The 9027-nt window shown below is 40.3% G+C and overlaps 1 pseudogene; it reads right to left on the bottom strand.

Annotated features, from left to right (window-relative positions):
- Positions 1 to 8523: 8523 nt before the first annotated feature.
- LOC143532228 (putative mitochondrial protein AtMg00530 pseudogene) lies at positions 8524 to 8821 on the bottom strand (annotated as a pseudogene).
- Between the last annotated feature and the right edge of the window lie 206 nt (positions 8822 to 9027).

The following is a 9027-nucleotide window of genomic DNA, read 5'->3' as shown; positions in this document are numbered from 1 at the left end:
CATAAATAAAACGATCGGTTGGTGAAAGCAACTGACACCCTAAACGAAACGATCGGTTGGTGAAAGCAACTGACACCCTAAACGAAACGATCGGTTGGTGAAAGCAACCGACATCTTAAACGAAACGATCGGTTGGTGAAAGCAACCGACACCTTAAACGAAACGATCGGTTGGTGAAAGCAATCGACACGACAAACGAAATGACTGGTTGGTGAAAGAAACCGACACAAATGAATTAACGAAACGAGTAGTTGGGTGAAAGCAATTAGCATAAACTGACTTTCGAGTCGATAACGGTAACTAACCGACCTTGGGCGTTTAGAACGTGTGAAGACAGCAGACCTCGAGTTTAAACTTAAACTTATAGGGAACGAGACACTACATTAACGAGGTGAGTTTCATTACCCTCTTTTTATTGTTTTACTGTTTTATTAATCCGGGGTGGGGGGGGGCATACACATCTACTTTTATATACGATAATTAAAAGCAAAACACACAATCCTTATGTGAACATGAGTTGAAAAATGTAGTGCTATAAGTCCCTTGCTTGCTATCTAGAACCATTAGCTAACGGAGTTAGCCACAAGAATATACGAATAGTACTATTGACGTTTGATGTGGTGCGTACGTGGTGGTAAATATTATAATGGATGGGGTTTTACCTTTTGCACAAGATCATGTTTTAAATTTATAAAAGTGATTTCTACTAAAACTAAACACACAAAAAATAGGCAAGTGTACCTATCGTATATGTAGAATAGTATTGGTAAGAACCAAGTATCGATCAGTGGACAATAATGAATCTTCATTTTACTTTAATCGGAGAGTTTAGTCATTTTGGGTTGATTTTTTAAACTTTTTATAAAATATAAATATTTATATATAATATATAGGTGACAAGAAGAGAAATTCTAAATAAGTAATTCAATTATATGAAGGTTACCATCTAAGATCAAGAATCCACTCCATTTTTCTTTGATAATTATCAAATAAACAAGTGATAAACTTGTCCTAATAATATATGATTGAATAGTCCCTCATTTCTAAGTGAACCTATTCTATGACATAAAAGAAAGTAGTATGCGTATTTTCAAGTCCATCCTATGCTTAATATCATGCTATCACGAGAATGTCAATTTAAGTAGACAAACACTTTGGTAAAGTAGAATGATTAGGATTGACTTCGATTTCTCAAATACCAACCCTAACAACTTCGAGTGGTTTTAGTTAAATCACGCAACCTCCCCTTTGTTGATTTAATTAGGTTATAATTACTCATTCCATTAACATATGATTTCTTTAACTAGCATGATAACCTAAGAAATCCTGTTAACAGTGTTATTTTAGAGTTATCAAAACTAGAGAAATAGATCATAATTTATATCTCATCATTTCTAAGTACAACATAAGGATCCATGTTTTATCTTAAATAAGTTATCAAAGTATTCTTTTTACCATTTCATGTCTCCAAGAACATGAGTGAACATGAATGATTTTTAGTCATCAACCTTGATGTATTGAGTTAAAGTGATAAAACATTTCTTCATCAATGGATAATTGCAAAATAACCATGTACTTTACCAAACTAAACCACATGTTTCACATAATCATCAAGTAAAACAAAGCTTCTTCATAGATATTAGATGGTAAATGAAGTTTAGCTCATAATGAACATTGTTATGAACATTAAAAAAGATGATGATAACAAACACATGATTAAACTAGAACAATCTAACCAAATGTGAATGAATCTCACTTCTTAATGATGATGATGGATAATGATGATGTTGATGATGATAGATAACAATGGTAACCTCCAAGCCTTCAAACTATTCAATATGAGTGTAATGTGAGTGTTTTTATAAGAAAAACCCGTAGGGAGATTTTCTTTAAGAACACTTGATTAATGCAACATTCTCCTCTATTTATAGGCAGTTTGAGGATATAGGCACGGCCCTGTGCTTCTGGAGGCACGCCCCCGTGTCCAGGTGTCCAGTTGCATTAAATGCTTTGTCAGATCGTACATGATGACTCACCATGGGGGCATGCTCTATGAAGCACGGCCCCACGCTTTTTAGTGACATGTGCTAATTCTTTTTGTCTTTTCTGAAAGGTGACCACAGCCTCATGGTTGCTACGGCACGGCCCCGTGCTTCTACGTCCAGTGTTTTTCGTTTCTTGCAGAATTTTGTCTTTTCTTGTGTTCAGAATAATGGGGCGTGTTTCTGGGAGCACGTGGGCGTGTTTGAGTGTTTTCTTGGGTTTTCTTTCGTTTTTCTTCATCTTTTCACTTTTTTCTTCATTTAAGCCTTGGGTTTACCTGAAAATGTATTTTAATGTGATAAGTAGCCTTCTGAGCTATATAATTTGATAGAAGTTGCAGTTTTTAGAGATTATTTGATGATAAAATGATGTATAATTTTATGTACATTAAACATCACCACACTTGAACCTTGCTTGTCCTTAAGCAAGCTACTTATAAATATTCTCTAAAAATAGTAAGTTAGGACCATAGCTTCGAACATCCCCAAAAGAGTTCTAAGAAATGGGAACAAAATAACCAACCTTAAATCATAGGAGTATATTTAGTGATATATAAAAAGGTGATTTGTTTTTATGAGCTTTTGTTTATGCAAAACGTCACGTTCTCACATTGTTCACTCACACTCGGTTTATATATCTGATCATACATGTGATGTCTGTATGTGAACACTTTTAGTCAAAATGTGACCTGTGAAAAATAAGCTTGTAGCAAGTTCAATTCTCCACCTTTGCGAAGGGTTGCATAGATCAGAAGGTATGTGACATCCCACATCGGTTGGGAAGGAGAACTAAGCATTCTTTATAAGGAGGTGGATACCTTCCACATCATAACCAATGTTTTCATAACCGGATCGGACACTGAATCGGACACCTAACTGGTTCACTGGTCGGACCGGTCGAACCGGATGAATCGGATTTAAGAACCGGATTTCATTTAGGCTGTGATGTTGAAATAGTGTTTGTTAGCCCAATAGTTGGCCCATCAAAAAACTTATTTCTAATTTTATTTGGGCCATCAAAAACTAAACGTAAAGATTAAAAAAAACCCTAAATATAAATTCTATTATTTCCAAGCATTACATCTCCTTCCTAGCAAACAGCAACAGCCTTCAAACCTGCAATTGCTTGTGGCCATCAATGTTGCATCTTCAAATCCGGCTCCCATCGTTCTGCGTTTAGATCCACCGCTCATACCTCCCATTCCATGTTCAGATCGTCATGTCTCAAACACGTTAGTTGTCCAGATCTGGTAGGAACAAGCTTGGCATCATTGACTCATGTCTATTTCCGGTCCGATCGCCGATTCCGGTTCGCGGTTTAACCGCTCAACCGTTCTTGATCGGCCGATTTTCTCAACAGCGGGCTAACTATGCCCAATTGGACCGGTTCGACTGGACGGTCCGGTCCGGTCATGAAAATATTGATCATAACGCGTTTTGGGCGCTTAATAGTAGTGGATGAGAGAGAATTCCACAGTTAAGCGTGCTCAGGTGGGAATAGTATGAGGATGGGTGATCACCTGGACAACTAAAAGCAAATCCATGAGGTGATTGTGGTACGTCCCCGCCAAAGTGGACAATATTATGGTGCGGTGGAAGCTGGGCTGTTATAAGAACATGTAAAGCCCCGTCCCGGTGCCCTACGTTAGCTTTGGATTTACTCATAAACACAGTTCTAATTATCATAGTGAATTAAAACTTTCCCGGAGTATCATTAAAGGTCAACCATGCATTATAAACATCCATAACTTGTCTTTTAAAACATAACATAATTTATAACATTCAAAACATCATGACAAATCTTCATATGCCAGCCTCTTCAATCATGCGATGTGTCCCTTTCAAACCAGCTATCTCAGTCTATTAACCTGCGTGCGTACTAAAAGTCAACTACGCAGAGTGAGTTCTAGTTAATCAGGCAACATACACTACATTCACATACTTACACACATACATATCTTCATTCTTTCTTTCATACTTATATACATGCATACTTTCAATCATACGTTTTAAAGAGAATTCCGCCCTATAACCTTCGTAGATATTATTAGGGTCGGTTCCCTACATTCACCGATATTATTAGGGTCGGTTCCCTATATTCGCCGATTTTATTAGGGTCAGTTCCCTACATTCGCCGATATTATTAGGGTCGGTTCCTTTTTCAACCATACCTTCCATTCGTCATATAACCATACATACCTTTCTTTATATAATCGTACTTTCGTACATACTCATTTCATTACGTACTTTCATACATACACATTTCATACTTGGCATACTACATATTACTTTCCCCTGTCGACACGTGCAATATCCAAAGATCGTTCACGTACCGACAAGCATTCATTCATAACATTCATACATACCATCAAATCAATCATTATATCATACGCTTACCAATTAAGGTAAGCGTATTAACGTTCACATTGAGTATGCACACAACCCCGAAAATATAACAAGGAAGTGGGGCTAGAAATTCACCTGAGTCTTGTTACATTCACCGTTAATGGTTATTCCTTTCTTTAGCTGTGCGCGACTAACTATATAACAATTACACGTATCAATTAACTATCACTACCCATATCACATTTCTAGTTTAATTATAACCCTCAACGAACGGGGGTCCAGGGGCAGCGCCCCTGACAGCAGGGTTCTAGGGGCGGCAGCCCCTAGCAGGGTACAATGTTAGAATATTCTTTGACATTCCCTTTAACCTCGTACTCCGTTTTCCGGCGCCGTTATCGCCAGAAAACCGGGATCTCACCGGAAAAGCGAGATCTCACTCGTTTCCCACAGTTTTTTGTCCCGTTCGATCCAGATATGAGATAGGGTGACCCCTAAGCTTATCTTTTGATTGGTTTATACCCGATTCCATTCGGATCCCGTGACTTTAACGGTTTAGGGTGTCGGCTCGTCGTTTCATGACTAGATCTAGCTAGTTTGGATCCATATAATATCATAACGTTATTACCTCGGATCGATGCTCGGGTTTCCTTGGTTATTTCGGCTAGAGAGAAGAGAAAGATGAGAGAGAGCTTAAGTGTGTGTTTTTGATGGTGTATGAAATGAGTGGAAACAATAGATTATGGGTTAAATAAGGTTTATATATCATGGATCATGGGCTTAAGCCCATGGTCTTTTCTTCCTTCCTTTTTAATTCAAGTCCATAACCCATATCTATTTATCCCAAAACTAGCCCGACTCATAATAACGCATATTTTATTTTATTAACCGAAACGAGAAAACGGAATGTTACAAGTCTTCCCTCCTTAAAGAGGTTTCATCCCCGAAACCTAACTGTTACTGAAACAAATCTGGATAAAACTTGAGCATCTCTTCTTCAACTTCCCAAGTGACATCCGACCTTTGTGATGCTTCCATGTCACTTTTACATGGGAATGACCTTGTAACGGAGTTGATTTTCCTTGCGGTCAACGATCTCTACAGGCTGCTCGATATAGTTTAACTGTTCATCAACCTCAATGTCTACTAATGGCACATGTGACGTGTCATCAGCTAGACATATCCTCATTTGAGAAACATGAAAGGTAGGATGAATTCCTTCTAGCTTCTCGGGTAAATCAAGCTTGCAAGCTACTTCATCCACATGCTCAACAATCTTAAACGATCCAATGTACCTAGGACTTAGCTTTCCTCTCTTCTCGCAACGAATAATTCCCTTCCAGGGCGAGACCTTGATCATCACATTTTCACCAACGTTGAACTCAATCGGTCATCACCGCTTATCAGCATATGACTTCTGTCGGTGTTGAGCAACTTTCATTCTTGCCTTGACCTGATCAAACCTTGACGAGGTTTCTTGCACAATTTCCAAACTTCCAATATCCTTCTGACCAATCTCTCCCCCAACACACAGGGGTTCTACAACTTCTATCGTATATCATCTCAAACGGTGGCATGCCAATACTCGAATGGTAGCTGTTATTGTAAGAGAATTCTGCAAGATGCAAATGATCATCCCAACTTTCTCCAAAGTCTAAGACACATGCACGTAGCATATCCTCAAGGGTTTGGATAGTCCTTTCAGACTGCGTATCTGTTTGAGGATGATACACCATACTGATGTTCAATCTTGTTCCCATAGTTTCATGAAACTTCTTCCAAAATTTTGAAGTAAAACGAGTATCTCTATCAGACACTATTGACAATGCCACTCCATGCTTAGCCACAACTTCCATTATGAACACATTTGCTAACGTTTCTGACAAGATGGCTTCTCGTATAGGCAGAAAGTGAGCACTTTTCGTCAAACGGTCCACAATTACCCAAATGGTATCATGTTGTTTAGTTGGACGGGGTAGCTTAGTTATGAAATCCATGGTGATGTGTTCCCATTTCCATTCTGGTATCTCTAAAGGCTGCAACTTTCCATAAGGTTCCTGGTGTTCAGCTTTGAATTGCAAGCAAGTTAAGCACTTACTAACATAATCTACTACATCATTCTTCATCCCTGGACACCAGTAGTATCTCTTTAGCTCTTGGTACATCTTGGTGGATCCCGGATAAATCGAGTATCTTGACTTGTGAGCTTCATCTAAGATTAGACCTCTGATATTTCCATGGCCTGGAATCCACATACGGTCATTCTAATCTTAACGCCATGAGTGTTTTCCATCAACTCGTCTTGCTGTCCGACAATTCTTACTTCTTCATTTGCAAGCACCTTAAACTGCGCCTTGATAATTTCTTCGAAGATATCTTAGTTAACAATCAACTTATACAAATTCATTGTTGCAATGAATTCTTCATTCTTACGGCTTAGCACGTCATCAACCACATTAGCCTTACCAGGATGATATTTGATATCATAGTCGTAGTCCTTTATCAACTTCAACCATCCTCCAAGGCCTGCTAGAGCTCTCTTCAACCTGCTCATGGCTAGATCGATCGGTTTCGGGTCACGACAATAGGAAGAACTAGAAGATTCCCCCTATGGAAAGCCCCTACACCTAATGGCTTATAATTTCGGTTATAAAAGACGAACCAACTTCACCCAAATCCATATATCCCCTTTCGTTTAACCAAGCAGTGGGCATAACCCACTGCTTCTTCTCCAGAGACTTCTTGGTCATCAATACGACCTGTCCTTAATATAACCGATCTTATTCTCTGAACAATTGAAATTTCTTACTTCCGTTGGATCCTCTCTATCTCCTAATCGAGCTTGTGTAGGTAGATGTTGTCTGGTACATCCGATAGTAATACACTGTGTGGGACGGAGTAAGGGCCTTTATCCGCCCCTACGAGTCGTCCGAAAGAAAAGACTTTCTGAATGGAGTAAAAGAAATTGGGGTCACCGATCTCTTCCTTAAAGATGGAGATGACTCGATGTCGGTCAATGGTGTGAAAACACTTCCTGATGTCGAATTCCAAAAACCAACGAGAGGTTCCCCACTCTTCTTTGATCCGTCTTAGGGCCGAGTGGCAGCCTCGACCCGAGCAGAAGTGCGATGTGTCTGGAAACTCGGGATCGTAAATGGATTCGAGTACTATTCTGATAGCCTCTTTCATGATCCTTTCTATCGGTAGAACTGCTGTGAGCGGTCTAAACTTCAACCATTATTTCTTTCATCATTTATATTGTAAAGGGGAGCAAAGCCCTTTTTTCTCCCTATATTGAAAGATCAAGGGCCCTCCTGCCGTCATTTCAGTGAGTCATAGGGCTTCCCCTCAGCTCAGTCTTTTCGGTTCTTGAGAATGGTTGCCACCTCTCACAGGACCGAAATGATTATCCCTGCCCGATGGGTCTACATCCATCCTTGAATGTCGTCGGGTATTGTTAACTTCCCCACCATTCTTGTAACTATCACCTTTAATCCACGCAGGTGTGTCCGCACTCCCCCTGAGTGGACGAGAAAGAAAGGATTTATCGGAGCAACCCCCCAGGTTCCAGACCCAGGAGTTAACTATCCCGTATGAGCATTCGATACATGTATCAGTCCGTGGAAGAGTGAAAGGGTCATCACTATTGAGGATCTCCCCCTAATCTTTGATAGGTTGTTTGGGGGTTCGCCGCGGTTCATTACTGTGTATACGCACTAGGCAACCATTTTTCAAAAGCTCCGCGGGACCACCTACCAATAGTCTTTGGCCGGAGGGGTTTATTGCGCAAAAACGCCGGGACGCAGGCTCCCAAAGAGGGAAGCCCAACGAATGTCAGATGCAAAGCCCCACATCTCATTATGATCATATTGGCATAATCTCCCAAAAAAGAAAGAGCAGACCTCATTGAAGACGAGAGTGAGGTACAACAAGGCCATTTCTGTCCACCGTCCTTCTCACGGAGCCGTACGTGGATGTTACCGTTCATACAGCTCCCAACCAGCAAGCAGTTAGCCCCCTCTACAAGGAATGGAAGTGTGGGTGAATCGACATCAAATAGAGGAATTCGCTTTTTCTTTTCAGCAATAACATGAGAAGTGCATCCCTTTCACAAAGGCCTACAGACCCCCTATCATGTTCAGCACCTTGTGATATTCTCAAAGATCATTACGAGCCCTTTCCTATCGTTTTTATTTTGAAAAATTTTTCATGGTGGATCAGAACGAGAATGAATCCGGTAATCCAGGACATACTCAACCTGGAGCTTATGCTCTCCTCCAGGGGGGTGGGGGTTATAGAGAGAGGTAAGTCGAGGGTAGCCTTCCGCTTGACCGATTTATCAAAGTCGGAGGAAGATCTCTCATCCGATCATCCTGAACACGAAGGTGCTGTTCTCGATGTGAGATCAGCAACAAAAGAAAGAAGAAAAGGGCCATGATCCTATGTTCGTTTTCGCCCTGATCTGATGATGCGCTCCTTGCTCACGGAGCTACATACCGGAAAAAGAAAAGGATCTCTCCATTACTTTGAGAGGAGAATCGTTGGTTGTTCGACGGACTACGTGGGGAATACGAGATCTAAGTAAGCCGCTACATGTTCTCCCCTTTCCCTTGAACGATAGAAGAACTACTTATCTTCTCTT

The sequence above is a fragment of the Bidens hawaiensis genome, unplaced genomic scaffold (genome assembly GCF_021521415.1).
Source record: "Bidens hawaiensis isolate Kalapana, Puna unplaced genomic scaffold, B.hawaiensis_p1.1 tig00009413_1, whole genome shotgun sequence".
Classification (NCBI taxonomy): Eukaryota; Viridiplantae; Streptophyta; class Magnoliopsida; order Asterales; family Asteraceae; genus Bidens; species Bidens hawaiensis.
The sequence above is the reverse complement of the archived record's forward strand: the minus strand, read 5'-3'. Positions and strand labels throughout refer to the sequence as shown.